Source organism: Panthera onca, chromosome D1 (genome assembly GCF_046562875.1).
Source record: "Panthera onca isolate mPanOnc1 chromosome D1, mPanOnc1 haplotype 2, whole genome shotgun sequence".
NCBI lineage: Eukaryota > Metazoa > Chordata > Mammalia > Carnivora > Felidae > Panthera > Panthera onca.
The window spans coordinates 102,466,404-102,490,987 of record NC_138348.1 but is presented as its reverse complement, the minus strand read 5'-3'; the positions used below and the strand labels follow the sequence as shown (position 1 = coordinate 102,490,987).

The 24,584-nt window shown below is 38.5% G+C and overlaps 1 pseudogene; it reads left to right on the top strand.

The window, feature by feature from the left end:
* Positions 1–1,625, top strand: part of LOC132662252 (NXPE family member 2-like) — a 90,613-nt pseudogene extending 88,988 nt beyond the window's left edge.
* Positions 1,626–24,584: the final 22,959 nt, after the last annotated feature.

The following is a 24,584-nucleotide window of genomic DNA, read 5'->3' as shown; positions in this document are numbered from 1 at the left end:
GCTGAGTTACTGAGGCCTGCTATTTCATGGCCACTTATTTCCTCCTCATTTGGCTAGCTGTTGAGTAGCTTGGGGGACTAGGTAAAGCCTGAGGAAAACATTGCAAATGCACAAGAAAAATTATCCCTACTCCAGGACAAACCATTCATTAGTGAGATTATTCAAAAGTGAGACTTTTAATTCATCCTTTAACACGATCTTGTTAAAAAAATATTTGTTGGGGCGCCTGGGTGGCGCAGTCGGTTGGGCGTCCAACTTCAGCCAGGTCACGATCTCGCGGTCCGTGAGTTCGAGCCCCGCGTCAGGCTCTGGGCTGATGGCTCAGAGCCTGGAGCCTGTTTCCGATTCTGTGTCTCCCTCTCTCTCTGCCCCTCCCCCGTTCATGCTCTGTCTCTCTCTGTCCCAAAAAATAAATAAATGTTGAAAAAAAAAAAAAAAAATTAAAAAAAAAAAAATATTTGTTGAAGAGAGGAGAGAATAAATAGAGAAGGGTGGAGAGAAAAGAGAAAAAGAAGGGAGAAAATGAGGAATTTGTTTCAAAAATAATTTGTGGTAATAAAAATTGTTTACTGCACGTATTTTTATTGCCAGAGAGTGAGAACATAGGAAAAAGTCAGACTGAAATGAAGACTCCTTTCCCCAGTGGTCATACTGTGAAAAGAAGGTGGATTACAGCATTTTGTAAATAGAGCAAGTTAAACACAAATTAAAAATGACTGCTTGAAGAGAAAACTTAATTTCCTCATTGAAGATTCAACACTGCATCAATGGGTTTACTATTTACAAAAAGTGGTGAAAAGTATGTATTTTTATTTTGAAATTAGTTGATTTATGAGTTTCTTATAAAATAATGTTTGTTTTTTTAATTTGCCAAACATTTGGATTTGGGTTTTTAACTAAAAGTCAAATTTTATTTTTTCATTCATAAATACTAACGTTTTTCTTCCTCTTTCTACACCCATTTTGTTAAGATTTTAATGCATCTGGTAAAGTTGTTTTCTTCCCCTTAGCAGTAATACTATTATCATTAGAAATTATCTTGGTCAGAATTTTACAAATGTGTACATTTAAAAATTATATAATTAATTTCATTTAGTTACAAAGAATTATTAACTTGTTTTCCATCAGACTTAAAATATTTTGATCATCATGGAATTGGGGTCTTTAAAACACGTATACTTCTGGATGCCACAAGACATATTTTGATTCAGTGGAAAAAGCATGGTCCTCCATGTATTACCAAACATCTGTTTGGTAATGAAAACTATATCCCAAGGAAAATTGATCGAGCAGTCAGAGACAATGACACAGCCATTGTCATTACCCCTGGCCAGCACCTCAGACCTTCTCCTGTCAAAATTTTCATTCAGAAGGCCATTAATGTTCAAAAGGCCATTGAATGTCTACTCTCACAAAGCCCAGAGACCAAGTTGATCTTAAAACTGAAAATACCAGAGATGATTAGTGATTTCCATGGTTGTATTAAAAATCTTATTGTGAAGGATATTTTTGTGGATTTCGATGTGGGTATTATTGATGTTTGGGAGAGGACTATTGCATACGGTGCTAATAATGCTCATCCACCTGATTATGTGACTGGAAATCTTATTAACATTTTTTTTTAATTTTAAAAAAATGTTTATTTTTGAGACACAGAGACAGATTGTGAGTGGGGCAGGGACAGAGAGAAAGGGAGACAGAATCTGGAGCAGGCTCCAGGCTCTGAGCAAGCTCTCAGCACAGAGCCTGACATGGGGCTTGAACTAACAAACTGTGAGATCATGACCTGAGCCAAAGTTGGACACTCAACCAACTGAGCCACCCAGGTACCCTGAAATCATATTAACATGTCCTTATACTCTATTTGCTAGAGGAAAAATACAGAAAAACAGTACTAGCTATTCTCTATAGATGACCTAACTTAGACTACCAGGACAATTTAATGTAATCCAAGAATAAAGAAATGAAATTAAAACAAATTAATGTAATAAATACAGAATATACAGAACATAAAAATTACCATTGAAACATTTTTTAAAATGTTTACTCATTTTTGAGAGAGAGAGAGAGAGAGAGAGAGAGAATATGCAAGAATGCACATGAGCAGGGAGGAGCAGAAAGAGAGGGATACAGAGGATCCAAAGTGGCCTCTGAGCCAACAGCAGCAAGCCCAACGCGGGACTTGAACTCACAAACTGTGAGATCATGACCCGAGCTGAAGTTGGATGCTCAAGTGACCAAGCCACCCAGGTATCCCCATTTAAACAATTTTTAAGTGTACAATTCAGTGGCTGTGCAATTCAGATGCATTCATATTCATACTGTTATACAAACATTATCATGATCTAGCTCCAGAACCCTTCATCATCCCAAACAAAAACTCTATGCCCATAAACTAACCCCTCATTCTCTGTTATCCCCCGGACCTGGCAACCACCATTCTAATGTCTCTATCAATTAGAATGTTCTATGTATAGCTCATAAAGTGGAATTATACAGTATTTGTCTTTTGTATCTGCTTATTTCATTTGACATAATGTCAAATTTTATCTATGTTGTTGCCTATGTAAGAATTTCCTTTTTTAAGGCTGAATAATATTTCATTGTATACGTACACACACTTTGTTTATCCACCATCTATCAATTAACACTTGGGTTGTTTCTACTTTTTGGCAATTGTGAATAATGCTGCGATGAAGAGAAAACCAAAGTTGAAAGGAATGTCTCTAGTGCTTAGTGTGAGGACAGAAAAGATCATCATTCATAATTTAATTGTAAGAAATGCATTGCCCAGAAACGAAGAGTCTAAATAATTTAAGTTTAGAGAAAATGGAATTTGGTAACCAGTTGTTCTTTAAATTCCAGTAAGAATCAGAGATCACAAACACCCATCAATGCATTGAGAGAAACCAAGTATCAAGTCAACATAACAGATCCTGAAACCCTGCTCCCTGCTGACCCCAAAATTATGAGATGAGATACCCTCCAGAGGACCCAAAATGACTTTATAAATGTCTCTAAATATTCCTTTCAGCATTAAACTATGCACTTTTCCCATTAACATGTTCAAGGTCTCAAGAGTGGAACTGTTTACTCCACATTTGAAATGTGTTTCTTAGTGAGAGGAAGTGAAACTACAATACTTTAGCATTAATGCCATAGCCCAATCACACAGGTTAGGACTGGGATCCTCTCACCAAAGGAACACACATAGAAAGCTCTTTCTTGTATCAAACTTACCCACTAGTTCTATTTCTTTTTAAAGAAAACTTTTTCTAAAAAAAGATTTTTTTCTTAAGTAATCTCTAAGACCAAACTTGGGCTCGAACTCACAACCCCAGGACCAAGAGTCACATGCTCTACTGAGCGAGGAAGCCAGGAGCCCCTAAAGGAAAGCTTCAAAATAAATGCATTCTTCCATGTACTGCAATCTTACCTGCTTACATGAGTTAGCATTTTCCCTCCAAGGCCACTTCAAATTTCTTCATTCTAGTTCCAATACAACGAAGTTTACAGTTTTCTTACCATGGCTCTTCTCTGAATACACTAAAGTTTGTCTATGTCACTCTATAACATGCTTTCCACCCCATCTCACATGCTCTAATGCAAATGCGATCATTAGTATAAAATAATGAGAATCTATTATTTTTCTTGTTCCAGAGCTGCATCGTACAACAGAATTGCTGTAAGTCACATGTGACTGTTTAAGTGAAAAATTAGCTCCTTGGTTGCAACAATCACATTTCAAGTGTTCAACAGACACGTGTACCTAGTGGCACTATAATGACAGCACAGTATTTGCTTTCATTGGTCTCTGGAGAGTTTTTTTTTTTTAAGTTTTGTTGTATTTGGATGTATTTTAAAAATAAGTCAGTGGTATTTTATTAATTTTATGATGAGTAAAATAATCAAATGTTAAGTGTTAAGGTCTTGACTTTTAAGTCATTAACTTCTGGCTCAGTTTTTTAGAGAAATTCTGGTGTTTCCATATTTTATAATGTTTTGGCCTTGAAGCGATAGTTTCAGGTCACTGCAGATATCGACTATATTGCTAATGTGTAAGACTTGAGTAAGCCATTTGAAATGGTAAAAAGGCTCCTGACTGGAATTATCAGGCTTCTTTCAGAAGAAAGAAGTATACACAATGGATGTATGCACAATGGAATGAAACTAGAAATCATTAGCATAAGGAAAACAGAAAAATACAAATATGTGGAAATTAAACACTGCATTCTTTATCGATACGTCAAAGAATAAATAAAATTTAGAAAATACTTGGAGACAAGTGAAAATAAAACCACAACATATCAAAACTTCTGGGATGCAGCAAAAATAGTACCAAGGAGTCTTTTCAATAAATGGTGCTGAAAAACTGGATAGGACAACAAATTGGACAACCCAGAAGATATGGAAAAATTCCTAGAACCATATAACCTACCAAGACTGACTCAGGAATACATTTAGAAATATATATAATTACATTCAATACAAGGAGTTTATTGAAGCAGTAATCAAAAACCTCCCCCAAAAAGAAAAGTCCCAAACCAGATGGCTTCACTGGAGAATTCTACATAACATTTAAAGAATAATTAACACCAATCCATCCCCAAATCTTACAAAGAATAGAAGACGGGAACACTGACTAACTCATTCTGGGAAGCCAGCATTACTCTAATACTAAAACCACACAAAGGCACAAAAAGAAAACTACATACCACTATCCCTGATGAATATTAATGCACAAATCCTAAACAAGATACTAATAAAGTGAATTCATCAGCATATTGAAAGGATTGTATGTCATGAACAAGTGGAATTTATATCTGGAAACAAGGATAGCTCAGCTTATTAAAAATCAGTGTAATACACTACATTGACAAAATAAAGGTCAAAAGCCACAGTCTTAGTCAATGCAGAACAAAACATCTGAGAAAATTCTATGTCCTTTTATGAGAAAAACATCTGACAAACTAGGAAGAGAAGAAAACTACCTCAAAATAATAAAGTCTGTATATCAAAAGCCCACAGCTATCATCATATTCAATAGGGAAAGCCTGCAAGCTTTTCCTCCAAGATCAGGAAAAAGCAAGGGCTTGTAGCACATTCACCACTACTATGTAACATAGGACTGGAAGTCCTAGCCAGAGCAATTATATGAGAAAAAGAAATAAGGGGCAAATTGGAAAAGAAGTAAAATTATATGTTTGCAGATGATACTATCTTATATTTAAAAAATCCTAAAGATTCCACAACAGAATTCTTAGAACTAATAAATTTATTAAGTTGCAGGACACAAAATCAACACGTAAAAATCAGTTGTATGTCTATACCTAACTATGACCAATCTGAAAATCAGTCCCATTTTCCATAGCATCAAAAAGAATGAAATACTTTAGAATAAGTTTAACCAAGGAGGTGAAAGACTTGTACACTTGCAATATAAAACATTGTTGAAATAAATTAAAGAAGAAGGGCACCTGGATGGCTCAGTTGGTTAAGTATCCAACTTCGGCTGAGGTCATGATGTCATGGTTTGGGGGTTCAAGCACGCATCTGGCTCTGTGCTGACAGCTTGGACCCTGGAGCCTGCTTTGGATTCTATGTCTCCCTCTCTCTCTCTGCCCCTCCCACATACGTACTCTCTCTCTCTCAAAAATAAATAAACATTAAAAAAATTTTAATAAAAAAATTAAAAAATTACACACACAATGAGATAATCACCTCACACACCAGGATGGCCACTATCATAAGAAAACAGTATTAGTGAAGATGTGGAGACGTTAGAACACTTGTGTACTGTTACTGTGAATGTAAACTGATACAGCTATTATGGAAAACCATACGGGGGATCCTCAAAGAGTTAAAACTAGAATTACCATGTGACCCAAAAATTCTACTTCTGGGTATACATCCCAAAGAACTAAAATCAGGTTTTAAAGAGATAATATACACTTTCATGTCCACTGCAGTATTGTTCATGATAGTCAAGACAGGGCAACAACCCGATGTTCATCAACATATGCACAGGTAAAGAAAACGGGGTATACACATACACTGTAATACAATACCGTCTCTAAAAAGGGATTCTGTCACATGCTACGTGGTTAAATGTTGAGGACTTCTAAGGGAAATAAGCCAGTCAATAAAGGATAAATATTGTATAATTCCAGTCATACAAAGTTTCTAAAATAGTCAAAATCATAAAAACAAAGTAGAAAAGCAAATACCAAATGTTGAGGAGGGGGTATTAATGTTTAGTGGGTATAGAGTATTAGTGTTGCAAGATAGAAGTTCTAGAGATCAATTGCACAACAAAGTGAATATACCTAATGCTACTGCACTGTAAATTTAAAAATGGTTAAGATGGTAAATTTCATGTTATGTTTTTTTTTTTTACCACACAAATTCCTGATGTATGTTCTTTTCCTTTCGTAGCAAATAAACTTTAATGTGAGAGTCAAGAGTATTTCATTTTTTTTTTTTTTTGCCCAACCTGCTGAAATCAATTTGTGTCAGTTGCTCAGTAACCAATAATGACTTGAATTCCTTACCTTCTTCCATAACAAATCAACATTAGGAAGCACGGTTTTTAAAAACTGTTCCTTTAATAACAGAGCAAGTCAAGTGGCTTCAGGTATGGCACGCTGTACACATAGCTGCTGCTCCATTAGGAATAATCCCAGTGTTCCTTTCCATTTGACACCATAGTTCACAAAATAATGCTCATGAAAATTCCTCCTCTAGAGCAGGAGTTTTCGATGACAACCAGAAGCAAAAAGTCATCAAGTGCTTCCATCTCTTATAAATGTGTACAGATGCCAAGGACTTTTTCATACTCCACATTATCACTTCCACAAAGCAAAATGCGTCTAGTACATACCTTTCAATTGACACTGTATGCTACTGACATAATGTTTGTACAGCACTATCATTTGATGAAAGAATTTTGTCAGTAGTTCATTCAGATTTAGCTCTAACCATGTTTGTCATTAACTCATGACTGGCTTTATAAACTCATCAGTGGTTTGACTTGTACCTTTTCTCTTGATGAGGAATGCAATACGGAGTGATAGCTTGGTAATTCTAGCTTTTCCTTTGACTTTATTGATAGAATTCATCAAATTCATACTGGAAGGCAATATTTTGTTCTTGTCCTAGAGAAAAGCACATTGCTTTAGCAGAGAGAGGACTGTGCTTTGTATGCCAAGTATGAAATCTTTGATGGCTTTCCACTTTTGTGTTAAACAGAACATTTTTTTTTTTTTACAGGTGATAGAAATCCACCTCAAACTCCTTAATGAGGGATGGGAAGGAATGTATTAACTCGTAACTAGAAAGTACAGAGAGGGCAGAAAAGTTGAGGGGTGTTGCATCCAGATGCTTAAAGTACAATGTTAGTTCTCTGTCTCCCCTTTGCCATCTTTTGGCTCTGTGTTTCTGTGTTGGTTTCATTTTCAGGTGGGATCTTTACATGTCACAGCTGAAAAAGGTAACATGTCCTTGTGAGTTGTAATCCCAGAGACCCTCTCCTAGTGTATACATATAGATAGAAAACAGAGAAGACTCTGGTTGTCCCATTTTGGGTTACATGTCCATGTTGGAACCAGTGCCAATAGCCAAGGGGATAACGGACCTTGATTGTCAAGCCTAGACCATATGCCAACTCTTGGGCCAGAGTCCATTGACAGAAATGAAGGAAACATAGACATCAAATATTTTTCTTCTGCATATTTGACAAAATCTCATTAAAAAATAGTACCCAAGGGGCGCCTGGGTGGCGCAGTCGGTTAAGCGTCCGACTTCAGCCAGGTCACGATCTCGCGGTCCGTGAGTTCGAGCCCCGCGTCAGGCTCTGGGCTGATGGCTCGGAGCCTGGAGCCTGTTTCCGATTCTGTGTCTCCCTCTCTCTCTGCCCCTCCCCCGTTCATGCTCTGTCTCTCTCTGTCCCAAAAATAAATAAAAAACGTTGAAAAAAAAAAAAAATAGTACCCAAAGGACAAATAGATTATTGATGCCATAAAATTTAATTACCAGAGATTCATGGCTATATTGCCTTTGTATACTTTCTTTACTTAATTGCATAAAATCACCACATTCACAGGTATTTAAAAAGAAGCTCTTTACTTTATGTTTAAAAATTACTTAAGTATTTATGTTACTAATTTTATCACTACCTTTACTTTTAATAATCTATTCTTAAGTCTTTGTTCCATAGTGAGCATAGAAAATCAAATAGAAACCAATAGAATATTAACACATACAAAACAAAACACTGTAATAATGTAAAAATATGTTCAGAAAGATCAAACTGTTAACTGAATATTAGTCAAGAAGGACTTCCAGGGAAGATGGTGGAGTAGGAGGATCCTGGGCTCACCTTGTCCCCATGAACACAATGAGATAAGAGCCACATCGGTGTAAATAAACCAGAAAATGATCTGAAGATTGGCAGGACAGACTCTGTACAGATAAATGTAGAGAAATGGCTACATCAAAGAGGGTAGAAAGGGTGGAGACGCCATCAGGAGACAAACCTTCAGGACTACCCATGGGAGGGAGGGATGCCCCATGTGCAGAGAAGGGAGAGGAGCAGATCCCCATGCCGGCACCCCAGGGTCAAGGACCCACACTGTAAAGACAAATACCCCTAACATTTGGCTTTGAAAACAAGAAGGGCAATCAGTGGAGTTTAACAACTGGACACTAAAAATCAGTTGGCTCTGCTCTGGGAGCACAGAACAAGCAAAGAGAGCCATTATAGATGACTGTGCTAAAGGCAAATGCAGCTCAGCCCCAACAATAGGATACATACAACACACATGAGGCATCCCTAAAGTGTCAAGTTCCTGGTGAACAGGGGACATTGCACTGCAGGGCACTACAGGAGCTTTTACTTATGAGGCCACTATTTTCAGGAGCAGGAGATACAGCTGACTTTCCTAACAAAGAGACACCGATAGATTTAGACAAAATGAGGGGACAGAGGAACATGTCCCAAATGAAAAAAGAGGACAAAAATCAGAGCAAAATAGCAAAGCGAAACAGAGATCAGCTATATGCCTGATAGAGAATTTAAAGTAATGGTCAAAGTCCAGGACCAGATGGCTTCACAGGTGAATTCTACCCAACATTTATTATTTTTTTTCTTTTCTTAATATGATATTTATTGTCAAATTGGTTTCCATACAACACCCAGTGCTCATCCCAACAGATGCTTTCCTCAATTCCCATCACCCTCTTTCCCCTCCCTCCCACCCCCATCAACCTTGAGTTTATTCTCAGTTTTTAAGAGTCTCTTATGGTTTGCCTCCCTCCCTAATTTTTTTTCCCTCTTCCCCTCCCCCATGATCTTCTGTTAAGTTTCTCGGGATCCACCTAAGAGTGAAAACATACAGTATCTGTCTTTCTCTGCCTGACTTATTTCACTTAGCATAACACCCCCCAGTTCCATCCATGTTGCTACAAAAGGTCGTATTTCATTCTTTCTCATTGCCAAGTAGTATTCTATTGTATATATAAACCACAACTTCTTTACCCCTTCATCAGTTGATGGACATTTATGGCTCTTTCCATAATTTGGCTATTGTTGAAAGTGCTGCTATAAACATTGGGGTACAAGTGCCCCTATGCATCAGGACTCCTGTATCCCTTGGGCAAATTCCTAGCAGTGCTATTGCTTCTACCAAACCTTTAAGGAAGGGTTAAAATCTATTCTTCTCAAACTATTCTAGAAAAGAGCAAGGAAAACTTCCAAATTCATTCTCTGAGACCAGCATTACCCCTACAGGAAAACCAGATAAAGACACTAAAGAGGGAGAGAGAAAAGAGAACTACAGGCCAAGATCTTTGATGAACATAGATGGAAAATTCCTCAACAAAATATTAGCAAACAAAATCCAACAATACATGAAGAGAATTATTTACCATTATCAAATGGGATTTATTTCTGGGAGGCAAGGGTGGTTCAGTATTTGCAAATCAATGTGATACATCATTTAAGAGAAAGGATAAAAAGCCTATGATTATTTCAATAGATGCAGAAAAAGCATTTGACAGAGTACAATATTCATTCACAATAAAACCCTCAACAAAGTAGATTTAGAGGGAACATACCTGAACATACTAAGGGCTATATAGAAAAAACTCACAGGAAACATTATACTCAATGGTGAGAAACTGAGAGCTTTCCCCCTAAGATTAGGAACAAGAGAATGATGTCCACTCTCACCATTTTTACGCAACATAGTATTGGAAGTCTTAGCCACAGCAATCAGAAAACAAAAAGAAATAAATGGCATCCAAATTGGTGAGGAAAAAGTAAAATATTCACTATTTGCAGATGACATGTTTCTCTATATAGGAAACCCTAAAGACTCCACCAAAAAACTACTAGAACTAATAAATGAACAGACTGAGGTCACTGGATACAAAATCAATATACCGAAGTCCATGCATATCAATATATTAATAATGAAGTAGAAATTTAAAAAAATCCCATTTACAATTACACCAAAAATAATATAATACCTAGCATTAAACTTAACCAAGGGGATAAAAGACCTATACTCTGAAAACTATAAAAGTCTCATGAAAAAAACTGAAGATGACACAAACAAATGGAAAGATATTCCATCTTATGGATTGGGAAGACAAATAGTGTTAAAATGTCCATACTAACCAAAGCAATCTACACATCTAATGCAATCCCTATCAAAACATCAACAACATTCTTCACAGAACTAGAATAATCTGAAGACTAGTATGGAATCACAAAAGATCTCAAATAGCCAAAACAATCTTGAAAAAGAACAAAACTGGAGGTATCACCATCCTAGATTTCAAGATTCACTACAAACCTGTAATAATGAAAACAGTATGATCTATGTGCCACAAAAAGAGACACATAGATTAATAGAAAAGGATAGAGAACCCAGAAATACACCCACAATTATATGGTCAATTAATCTTCAACACAGCAAGAACATGCAATAGGAAAAAGATGGTCTCTTCAACAAATGGTGTTGGGAAAACAGGACAGCTACATAAAAAAACAATCAAAGTAGACCACTTTCTTATACCACACACAACTATAAACTCAAAAAGAATAAAGGCCTAAAAGTAAGACTTGAAACCTTAAAAATCATAGAAAAGAGCACAGGCAGTAAGGTCTCTGACACTGGCTGCAGCAACATTTTTCTAGATAGGTCTCCTGAAGCAAAGGAAACAAAAGCAAAAATAAACTATCAGGGCTATGTCAAAATAAAAAGCTTCTGTGTAGTAAAGGAAACAATCAACAAAACTAAAAGGCAACCTACTGAATGGGAGAAGATATCTACAAATGAGATCCAATAAAAGGATAGACGTATATATATGTACCCAGATATGCATGTGTATATGTTAATGTGTATCCATGTGTTTGTGTGTATATGTTCTTGTGGCTATGCGTGTGTACACACATGTATACGTATGTATGTGTGTATATATGCTTATATACACAATTATACATGTGCATATTATGTCTCCAAAATATATAAAGAACTTTTATCATAGTCAAAAATAAACCAATTAAAAAATGGGCAGAAGACATGAATAGACATGTCTCCCAAGAAGGCATACAGATGAGCAATGGACACATAAAAAGATATTCTCCCATCCAAGTACTAACCAGGCCCGACCCTGCTTATAAAAAGATGTTCAATACCACTAATCACAAGGAAATGCAAACTGAAACCACAATAGGTATTACATCACACCTGTCAAAATACCTAAAACCAAAAACACAAGAAGTGTTGGCGAAGATGTGGAGAAAAAGGAACCCTCTTGCACTGTTGGTGGGAATGCAAACTGGTGCAGCTGCCACTGCGGAAAACAGTATGAAGTTCCCTCAAAAATTTAAAAGTAGAATTACCATATGACCCAGTTACTTCATTACTGGGTAATTACCCAAAGAATATGAAAACACTAATTCAAAAAGAGATATGCACCATATGTGTATTGTAGTATTATTTACAATAGCCAAATTATGAAAGCAACCCAAGTGTCCGCCAATAATGAATGGGTAAAGATGATGTGGTACCTACATAAATATCATGCAGCCATAAAAAGGAAACGGGGTCTTGCCACTTGCAACAACATGGATGGACAAGAGGATGTTGTGTCAAGTGAAGTAAGTCAAAGAAAGATCCATAAGATTTCACTCATATGTGGACTATAAGAAAACAAATGAAGAAAGAAACAAACAAAAAAACCAGACTCTTACATATGGAGAACAAACTGTTGGTTGCCAGAGGGGAGGTGGGTGGGTAATGGGTGAAAGAGGTGATGGGAATTAAGAGCACATTTATCATGAGTACTGGAGTGATGGATAGAATTGGTGAATCCCTATATTGTATACCTGAATCTAATATAACTCTATATTTACACTGCAATTAAAATTTAAAAAAATATTAACTGACTCATAATTCATGCCTCACCTTTGAGAAAATAATTTTTAACAAAAATATAGAGGAGTTTTAGGAAAATCCTAATTTTGCCTGACAATTATATACATCCTTTCATGGCTTTATTCCTTTGTAGTCAAGACTTTTTTCTTTAAACAGGTGACAGAAACTCACCTTAAAATAGCTTAAGGAGGGGTGTGAAGGAACGTATTTCATTACACGTTTATGAAATGTAACACCAAGTTTAAGTGGTTTTCTTTTTCTTTGTTTTTGAGAACTACCCAAACATCTGAAGACTGCAGGCACACTCTGAGAACTAATGCTTTCTCCTAACAGGGCACCTTTAGAGCAAGCTTCCCCCATTAGCCTGGGTGCCACAGGTACCTCAGGAGACTTTGGAAGACACGGATTGCTAGATTTAACTTTTGATCAACCCAGATAAGACTTTTCCTGAGAGATTCCCAGTAAGCTATCTTCTCATATAGTCCTCCAATGTAATTCGGCTACATCCACCCTGGCAATAGATCAATTTTAGAATCACACCCTAAACCATCCTCTCCAGTATGTTCCCCAAGGCCCCAAGCTTTTGTATGTACATGTGCCTGGTCCATATCCCTCCTAAGTGTTCATCCAAACCTGTTGTCTGACTTCTCACCATAGGACCCTATGGGAAGTGGAGAGAAGCAACTCCCAAAATGGATAATTCACAAACCTTGTGAAAGCTTTGTCAGCATGGTTGACAAGAAAAGCAGACTCTGTGGGGCTCGACGCCAGGAAGCTCGTCTCTACCCTCCCTTACTCTGGATGCAGCCAAAGTAGGTCTCTATGCCTCCTTTTCTATTCCACTTCCTGAAAAAAGGGATTCTGGCGATCAAAATTACATATCCCACTAAGCCAAGTAGAAGCTCTGTGATTAAAAATATCTGTCGTGGGGCACCTGGATGGTTCAGTTGTTTGCGAGTCTGCCTCTTGATTTCGGCTCAAGTCATGATCCCAGCGGGGTGGGATTGAGTCCCACATGGGGCTCTGTGCTGAGTGTGGAGCCTGCTGGATTTGGTCTCTTCCTCTGCCCCTCTCTCTGTGTCACGTGCTCTACTCAGCAGGCAGTTTGCTATCAGGCTAATGTCCTTTAGTGGGTAGGTAGGTGGTGTTGCAGTGTTCCATGCTCTAAGCAGATGAGGACAGTATTCCTCCCAATCACAAAGAATGCTTTCTCTAAGAGTAATTAAAACAAATAGGTTTGGCTTTTCTATATATCTGGTACTAGTTTATAGCAGGGGTCAGCAAACTAATGGCTGCCAGCCAAATCCAGTCTGCAGCCTGTTTTTATACGGCCTGTGAGAGAAGAATGGTTTTTACCTTTGTAAAGGTTTCCAAAAATAAATACAGGGCCAGCAAAACCTAATGCATTTACCATCTGGACCTTTACGGCAAAATTTGCTGGCCTTTGGCATACAGTCCTTTTAGATTGCTTTACTTGGTTACCATTTGGCTGGCTTTCCCTCATTCCACCATGCAGACTAGCTAAGAGTCATTTCTAACCTAGGTCACATGGCAGTTCTCCATTTAACAGATCCCACAGGTGTGCAGGTAAGTGTTCAGCAACCTGAACTAAAAGAGCCCTGATTTGTAACATCTGCCACCTTCTGTGGTATTAAGCACTCCTCCAGGACTGATTTCAAACTACCAACATGGTATCACTGAATGTGGAAATGGAGGAGATACACATAATCACGTAACAGAACTGAGGTTTGCACAGAGAGTTGTGACAATGAGGCTTTTTTTTTTTTTTTTCTAGGAAGCAACTGTATTTGTGCTGCCACAGGCTCAGTGGGTTCATACCTGAAAAACTGAGCCCTGAGCACAGTGGGGTGTAGCCTTTAATAAAATTTCTACTTCTTTGTCTCTCATACCTGGTAACATACAGACATATGGTCTGATTGGGTTGTCTTATGTTACAGAGTCGTGAAAAATGGTACATACATGCTCATAGCTAGGTTGCCTTCCCTGGTCTTAAAGGGTTTTCACCACATTCCTTAGGGAAGGGCCTCTACCACAATCCTATCTCATCAGACTACATGAGCCAACTCCAGCAAACTTGGAAGGCTTGAAGTATCTGCCATAGTGGAAAGAGCATCAGCCTTTGGTTAAACCTTCTTAAATTCAAATGTCATCTTCACTACTTAACTAGTTGGTTGACCTTCAAAAAGCCACCTAGCTTTGATGAGTTTGTTTTCTCATTTGCAAATTTGAAATAATACTACAGGCCTCACAGAGAGAAGGATTTGGGAAGATTAACAATAGGTACAAGTAAATACACCACACACTGCTTGGGGCATACATTCCCTGGTTTCCCTCCACTGTTCTGATAGAGTGGGTTGGTTTGTTTGTTTTTCACTCCCTCTTCTATCTTGTAAATGGCTCTCTCCCCTTATGCCAGGACTGGGATGTGGGTCCAGTGGGTCCTCCTTCTGGGTCTGTTTTGAGGTAAGGGTCACCTGAATTGTTTGGGCCCCAGAAAAGTTTAAGTTCTCAAAGAGTTGGCTGGAGACTTTGGAACAGGACAAACTTAAAAGCTTGGACGAATTGTCCTAAAGATAAGTCTGTCAAGGAAAAAGTGTTCACTAGATTCCACTTTAAGGGAAGAGTTCTGGTCTTATTTTTCTATCTATAATGCCCAGCATAATTGTGTGGGATACAAGCACTCAATATGTAACTACTGGATCAATGAACGAATGGATGATTGTTTGAATGATGAATGTATCTGACAATAAATGATCACAATCATAGTCAAATAGTGATTAAGAGTTCGAGTTCTCAACAGCCTGGATTTGAATCCCAGCTTTGTCCTTTACTAGCCGTGCATCCTCGGACAAGTTACTTAACCTCTCTGTACCTCAGCTGCACCATCTGCAAAATGGATAATTATCTACTTGCTAGGATTAAACTAAAGTACTTAGTAAAATAAGTCTGGAACAATGTAAGCGCTCCATGTAAGCTGTTACTGTCTTTATCAAAATCAACATTAACAACCAACACTTGGGGATATATACTATGGATTATGTTCTTTGTTCAATCTGTTGTTCAGATTGGCATTTCAAGGAAAAGATGCATGCCTCAGGATAGTTCTACTCTAAAATGTTAAAAGGCCTAATTTTAATAAACCAAATGCATCATAGCCCAGTTTTTCTATTTATTCACTCATGCTCATCAGATTCAAGGAGCAAAGAGTGCAGCGCAGTCCAACCAACTCTGAATTATATTATCAAAAGAATATTTTAAGTCCCTATGGCCCACTCTTGACAGAGAGGTGCTCTGCTTCAGACATGTCCACCCCTCCCCCATCTGTGTAACTGTGCTCAGTTCTTAGGTTTCAGAGCTTTATGAGACATAAGCAAGATAATGGTTATGAAATAGTAAAATTTTGATGCAGACATTATGATTCGGTCATTTTTTATCCTTTTCAGAGGTGGTGGTCTGGGGTAGCATTCACTTTTTACCTTTTATTGCTGCCTATTAGGTGATGTAAAAAATGTATGCCCTCAAATCATTGCCAGCATTTACCCTACTTCTGAACATAATCTCATTGCCAACATGTCATCCAAATATTTTACTTTACTAATATTTACTAACTTTATTATGGACATTTTGCTGTTAAGTCCTACAATTAAACTTTGGTTTTATAATTAAGCAACAAGATTTAGATTCTGGCTTAAATGTTGGCTTCACTGCTTTTGAATTGAGCTGTAACTTAGGTAACATCTGTTATCATACAAGGTTGTGCCAGTATATCAGTAACCAATGTTGGGATTGGACTGGCCCTTGTGGTTAGGATTGCAAGACATCCTCAGGTAAGAACCATTGGGAAACTTTGAAAAAAAAATAAATGTTTTACTTATAAGGCCTGAAAATTACACAGCACAGCAAGATCACGAGTAGAACAAAAGTTGCTAGGGGCACCTGGGTGGCTCAGTCAGTTGAGCGTCCAACTTCAGCTCAGGTCATGATATCACAGTCTGTGAGTTCAAGCCCCGCGTCAGGCTTTGTGCTGACAGCTCGGAGCCTGAAGCCTGCTTCGGATTCTGTGTCCCTCCCTCTCTCTGCCCCTCCCCGGCTCATGCTCTATCTCTGTCTCAAAAATAAATAAGAACACTTAAAAAAAAAGTTCCTGTAGACCTAGGGTTCTGCCTATATTGGGATTGAGGGTGAAGGCTTTGGATCTTGCAGTCTTGCTCTTCATTGTAAGTTTCAACAGAAGAACAATCAAGTGTGAGAATAAAAAAAAAAAACACTGGTGAAACCAGCCAAGATCTCTAAAACAAAGGAGCCTCAGTTGGGGGAGGTGCTCTGCCTCTTTATGCACATGGCGGTCAATATACTTATTCAAAAAAAGCCCCCTTCATTCATTAGGAAGATGTGGTAACTCTCACACACTCTCACACACACAGAGGCATGAAGCAAAATGTTTATAGCAGTGTTTTCACCAACAGCCATATTATGGAAAGATCCTAAATGTCCATTAACTGATCAATGGATAAAGAAGATGAGGTTTATATATACACAATGTAATACTACTTTGCAATGAGAAAAAATGAAATACTGTCATTTGCAGCAAGGTGTATGGAACTGGAGGGTATTACACTAAGTGAAATAAGTGCAAGAAACATGTAGGTTTTCAGTCATATGTGGAACTTTAGAAACTTAACACAAGACCATGAGGGAAGGATAGGGGAAAATAGTCACAAACCAAAGGAGGGAGGTAATTGTAAGAGACTCTTAAATACAGAGAACAAACTGAAGATTGACAGGAGTGAGGAGGGGAAAATGGGTGATGGGCACTGAGGAGGGCACTTGTTGGGATGAGCACTGGGTGTTGTATGTAAGTGGTAAATCATGGCAATCTACCCCCACACAATCAAGAGCACACTGTATATACTGGATGTTAGCCAACTTGACAATAAATTATATTTAAAAAATAAAATACAAGGGCACAAGGAAACTTTGAAGTGATGGACAGGTTTATTACCTCGATTGTAATGATGGTTTCATGGGCATATGCAAGTGTCCAAACTCCAGTTGTATATTTCTTTATTATGCCTCAATAAGCCTCTCTTAAAAGGAGACCAAAAAGCTTTAGGTAGTAGAATATCCAATTATTGGAATGTGTGATCATTTATTGGATCCTGGTTTGACTAAAGAGGTTTTGGAGGCAACTGGGGAACTTTGAATATGAATAAGATTTTAGATGAACTTAAGGCATTACTATAAATCTTAGAAATGCTAAGGACATTGTCCTTATGTGAGAAATGCCAATTTTTTTTAAAAAAGAGACATACATATATATTTGGAGGTAAAAATGTCATTCGTCTGACATTTACCTTAAAATACTTCAGCCAACACAGAACAAAATAGATGGATAAATATATTAAAAAGTTATTCATTGTTAAAACCAGATAATAAGTATTCAAGGATTCATTATATTATTCCATTCTACCCACTTATAGAAATATTTTAAAATGTTCAAAACAAAAAGTGAAAAAGAATTTGAGTGCCAGAATTCCGGTGGTACAGGGAAATGGAGGAGGTCACATCCATCATGACTGCTTCTCTCTAGGTCAGCTGAAATTCCTAACAAGGGTATAAATCTGGTCACATTTCCAGTGAAATTACTGTGATTATAGTTACCTATAATCATTAGTGTGACTAGAATGTTCAGGCTTTAAGAATCTCTGACAAAACTAAAGGTCACAATTTTTTTTTTTTTTTTTTAAGAATATATATGTGAAAGCAAGCCCAAGTACAATGCATGGTATTACATAGAAAGTGCTTTGCCGTAGCCCCTCCCTCTAAAGAGGTAATCATTTCTGTTTAGATCATCAGGTAGTTAAAATATGAATTCAATTTTATACTTCTGCTTACTGATCACACAGACATTACAATCTACTGAGTAGCCATTGGGAAAGAAGAGAAATCTAGATCACTTCCAGCTTCTCTCCATTACTGTGAAATGTCGTTTTATGATTGCTTTTAGTGCTTCCGTTCATCTTTTATGTTACGTTAGTTTATACAGTTAACTCCTAAATAACGCAGTGGTTAGGAACACTGACCCCCATGAACGGTTGAAAGTCCATGTTCAGGGGTGCCTGGGTGGCTCGGTCGGTTAAGTGTCCGGCTTGGGCTCAGGTCATGATCTCACGGTCTGTGAGTTCGAGCCCCACATCGGGCTCTGTACTGACAGCTCAGAGCCTGGAGCCTGCTTCAGATTCTGTGTCTCCCTCTTTCTCTGCCCCTCCCCTATTCACGCTCTGTCTCTCTAGGTCTCGAAAATAAATAAATGTTAAAAAAAAAAATAAAAAAAAGAAAAGAAAATCCATGTTCAACTTTTGATTCTTCCCCCAAATTTTAATTGTCTCTTATTGACTTATCAACAGTTAACACATTTGATATGTTGTATTACATATTGTATTCTTAAACTAGAAAAAAGGTTAATAAAATCCTAAGAGGAAGTACATTTCGAATACTTTAGAGGAAAAAAAAAAATCGGTGTAAGTGGACCTGTGCAGTTCAAACCCATGTTGTTCAAAGGTCAACTGTACATTTCATGTTCAATTGACTGTAGTCAGGTCTTTCCTACCAGCATGTAACATAAATGGTACACCTCTGCTACTTCATCCTTCCTTTGACCACCCTCGCCCCCCAAAATGACAGTGTTTTTAAAGAATAATTTAGGGGAGCACCTGGGTCGCTTAGTTGGTTAAGCATCCAACTCTTGGTTTCAGCTCAGGTCATGAGCCCGTGGTTTCAGGAGGTCAAGCACCGTGTCATGAGGTCAAGCCCCTAAGCCCTTGCTTAGGACTCTGTCTTCCTTTCTCTCTGCCCCTCACCCAACTCCTACAGTCTCTGTCTCTCTCAAAATAAACTTAAAAAAATAATTTAGGAAATAAGAATACCAATAGCAGATAAGAAATAGTAATTTCTGAAACTCAGAAAACTTTGCATCAGGGTGGGTATGGGGAAGCTCTCAAGTTGTGACTCTGTTCTCCACATTGTTTGGGGTGGACTGTTAACCATTTTCTTGTTACTGTAGCTCTCGGTTATTAATCAGAGGTGGTAGCGACTATCAGAACTATTGGATCCATACATGCAAAGAGAGTTTACAAGTGAAACAGAGGGAGTCTTAACCTCCGCAGGCTTGGTGGGGGGTCTGCAAAAACCACCGCTGCCAGCCTTAGGCTTTTGATGGCTGTGGCACTGGGGGGTGGGGGGGGCCTCAAGGCACAACAGGAGTATCTTGTGTCTTCTCTCAAGTAGTTTCCTGGTCTCATTCCTCTGCTGAGAATCTTTTAAGGTAAGTGGGGTTTGAAGGTGAGTCCAGAGTACCCAGCCTCTGGCCCCGGCTCTCTAAAGCCATCCCCTTCCATAGGTCCTGCTGGAAGCTGCAGATTTCTCAGCATACAGAAGCTACACCCCAACAAAGATGGCAAACTGGGAGAACACCCAGCTGTGAGCCAGACTGTGTCATGTCTGACCCCTCAAGACTGTGCATCATTCCTGGTCAAGGAGGAGCCTGCAAGGTCAAGAGGCTGCCGAAGATGCTGAAGAGTTTAGGCCATGGGCAGCCAGAGTCCACTCTCATTTCCCTCCTCCTGGGAAACCTAGAAGTTTTTTTTAGAGTTCCATTCCTTTCTCCAAAACCTCAATGTCCCTTATCCCTGAAAAGGGAAGATTCTCTGGCTGGTGATCAGAGCTCTACAGACCCTGTCCTGATTCCCCTCCATCATTCTGCTACACCAACCACTTCCAAATCATCGCTCCCTTCCATTCTCATGCTGTTACTTCCTTAAAACCCAGTTCAAGTGCTCTCTTCTTCCTGAACTTACACGGACACACTTGTCTGTCTCACCTGTCATCGAGGGCACATTGTGTCTGCCTCACAGGCTGGGGTGCTGTTGGGGTGGTCTCGGACTTCAGCAACGATCCAAGCTCAGGTCTTTTCTTACCCATCAACGGGATTTGAGAGTTTAATAGTGTCTCCTCCTTGAAACCCTCTTCCAGGGAGGTTGCTTTTCTGGGTGTTCTCCTTTTCAAGACCCTCTCAGGGAAAGGAGGTTGGAGCAGTGCAAGTAAAATGAACAGTTTTCTGTAAATAGACTCCCTAAGAGCAGTTGACCTGGAGGCCACAGAGCCGATGGATCTGACTGCTGAACTCCACATTAATAGCAGAGCAACTCGGCTAGGAAAAGACCCACCTGAGGGAGTCTGACCTGGCTCTAGTCTCATCTTTCTGCATATCTTCATGAAGGCCTATTTATCTGTGGAGCAAATGTTTTCTCTGAAACTAAGAAAAGACACTTTGCTGTTCCTGTTCTTTCGTATGGGTCAGGGAACAGGTCAGGTTTCATGCAGAAGGCTTCTTGGTCGAAAGCTACAGTGTCCACTTCAGTAGCTATCAACCACATGTGGCTACTAAGCACTTGAGAAGTGGCTGGCCCAAATGAGGTAGGCTGTAGGCATAAAAGGCACACATTTCAAAGACTTAGTATAAAAAAAATAAATCCCAGAATGTAAGCTAGCTCATTAATAACTTTATGTTATATGTTGAGATAGGTGTTGGGTTGAACGTATTAAAGTCAATTCCATCTAAGTCTTTTAAACAGGTATGGCTCTCCTGTTTCTGTTTTTAATGCATCCAGATCCAGGCACTGTTGAGATCATTTTGTACTCAGGTCACACTCAGGATTTTGAGAGGATGTAGCAAAGTGTTTCTTGTTGTCTAGAAAACAGAAGAGCCCCTCGTTCCCAGGGAGGGATGAGCAAAAGAAACATAGTGACCAGGCCTTTCCAGAGCCAGGTAAGCTTGACAAGGTAGGTCCCATCTTTGGAGTTGGTTCCCCTTCCTGAGGTACCTTCCTTCATGTCCTGGCCTTTTGAAAATATCCACCTTATGTCTATGTTCTCCTGACACCCTAATGTTCTCTCAGCTCTAGCAGGACATTTAGGGGACTCCTCTGAAGTAGAAGTTGATTACTGGGAGTACATGGAGGTATGAGCTGACAGCAGTGTTAAGATCTTCTGGTTTAGCTGGTTCATGATTTTTCACAATTCTCAAGTTGGTTATCCTGACTCTGTGCTTCAAAGTACAATAAATGATTCCTTAGAGCAGGACCATAACGGAATAAGAAACTTACTTTAGTGTTCTATGCAAATCACACACTGTCTCTACATTATCTACATTGGTAGGTTTGTTACTATCCTGTTGCTGTTCTTGTCTGCAATAGGTCCCATTTCTAGGTACCCATGGGTTGGAAAAACACAGCCTGAGGGCACCCACAGAAGAAATTAAGGGGGCTGTGGGGCACCTGGGTGGCTCAGTCAGTTGAGTGTTCAACATCAGCTCAGGTCAGGATCTCACGGTCCTTGAGTTCAAGCCCCACGTCGGTCGGGCTCTGTGCTGACAGCTCAGAGCCTGGAGCCTGTTTCTGTGTCTCTCTCTCTGCCCCTTCCCCGCTCATGCTCTGTCTCTGTCTTTCAAAAATGAATAAACTTCAAAAAAAATTTAGAAGAGAAATTAAGGGAGCTAAAGGAAGCCAGGGGAGTAAAAACAAGTGACAATTACCTGACAAAAGATAGAAAAGGATGGCAAATAGAGTAAAATGTGGTGATGGGTATTTAATAGCTTTGGAGAAAGGACTAGGTATCAGTCACATGCAACAAGTTTCGGGTATTGATGCTTTTCTTTTATTTCCCATAACCCCTGTGGAAGGTACTAAATACAGGGAACTCAATTTAACCTAGGAGGTGAAAGAACTGTACCCTAAAAACTACAAGATACTGATGAAGTAAATTGAAGATGACACAAATAAACAGAAGGATATATGATAATCATGGATTCCAAGAATGTTGTTAAAACATCCATAGTACCACTAGCCAAAGCAACGTACATCTTCAACGCAATCACATTCCAAGATTTTAAACTATATAGCAAATCTTGGGTAACTAAAACAGTATGGTATGGACACAAAAATAAGCACCTAGGATATAGAGCTAGAAATAAACTCAAACCTCTATGGTCAATTAGTCTATGACAAAGGAGGCAAGAATATGCAGTGGGGGAAAAGACAAGCTCTTAAGTGGTGCTGGGAAAACTGGACAGTCACATGCAAAAGAATCAAAGTGGAGCCCTTTCTTACACCCTAAAATAACTTCAACAAGGATTAAAGACCTAAATGTCAGGTCTGAAGCCATAAAACTCTTACAAAAAAAATTAAAAAAACAAACAGACAGTAAACTCTCTGACATCAGTCTTAGCAGATGAATTGACAAGGTAGGTTCCGTCTTTGGAGTTGGTTCCCCTTCCTGAGGGACCTTCCTTCATGTCCCGGCCTTTTGAAAAAAAATGAATTCATTTTTTGGATTCATCTCAGGCAAGGACAACAGAAGCAAAAACAATTGAAACTATATTGAACTAAAAAACTTTTGCACAGACAAGGAAACCATCAACAAAGTGGAAAGACAACCTACTCAAAGTGAGAAGATGCTTACAATAGATATTCGATAAGGGGTTAATATCCAAAATATACAGTTGACCCTTGAACACGGATTGAAATTGTACATGTCCACTGAACATGGATTTTTAAAATACAGTATTGTAAGTCTATTTTTCTTTATGATTTTCTTAACATTTTCTTTTCTCTGGTTTGTTATAAAAATACATTATACTCAATTTATTTAAATTGACTTATTAGTAAAGCTTACAGTTCACAGTAGGCTATTGGTAAAGTTTTAGAGACAACCAGAAGTCACAGGTAGATTTGACTGTGTAGAGGGGTGGGCCCTTAACCTCCACGTTTTTCAAGGATACACTGTATAAAGAACTCCTACAACTTAATACCAAAAAACCAAGCAAGCCGATTTAAAAAGTGGACAGAAGACCTGAATAGAGATTTTTCCAAAGACATAACAGGCAGCAAATAAGAAAATGCTCATCGCTAATGATCAGTAAAATGCAAATCAAAACCACAATGAGATTATCACCTCACTCCTGTTAGAACAGCTAGTACCAAAATGACAAGAAAAAAGTTTTGGTGAAGATGTGGAGAAAAAGGAATCCTCATGAACTGTTGGCAGAAATATGAAATTGGTATAGCCACTATGGAAACAGTATGGAGATTTCTCGAAAATTAAAAACAAACGTACCATATGATCTATAAGAACAACTACCATATGATCTATACTTCTGGGTTTTTATCCAAAGAAAATAAGTGTTCATCAATAAATGGGAAGATAAAGAAGATGTGGTGTATATGGTCAAAGGAATATTCCTCAACCATAAAAAGCAATCTTACCATTTGCAACAGCATGGATGGATACAGAAGGCATTATGCTAAGTGAAGTAAGTCACAAGAAGACAAATACTATGTGATTCCACTTAGGTGGAATTTAACAAAATAGACTCCAAAAACAGAGAACTTGTCTTTGCTGAAGAGAAGGGAAATGAGAAGATGGGTGAAATAGGTCAAAGAGACTGACATACAAACTTCCGGTTATAAATAAGTAAGTCACAGGATGTACAGTATAGGGAATGTAGTCCAATATTTTAAATTTGGTATGCTATATTACACACAGTAGCTAGCCTCATTGGGGTGATCAATTTGTAATAGATGTAAATATTGAATTACCAGGTTATACACCTGAAACTAATTTTGCATGTACATAATTCAATTAATAAATAAGAAAAGGTGGAAAGAAAAAGAAGCTTTAAGTTTTTCTTTATACACTTGGCAAATCTTATTCTCACCTTTACCAGCTAAGCCTCTAAGCTATTTTTTTCCTGTATGGTTCAGGGAGTTCTGCTTGACACAATTTATGTGGGTGCTACTACAGCAAATTGTGAAGAGAGACGTGGAGTCTTTGTCAGAGGGGACACGGATTCTTCAAGTCAGTCTTCTGGGGTTGGGGGTGGGAGTGGGGAAAAGCACTTTTCAAGAGTATGAGTGTTTCTCCCAGAGAGAGAAACACAAGGGAGCCATGGTCTGCATGAAGACAAAAGGTACCTTGGATATTAGCTCCAAGTTAGGCCTCTCAAATGTTGTCCTGCTTTTCTTGCCTAGTGTTCTGTAGATCCTCAGAAGCATGCAGAGCCTT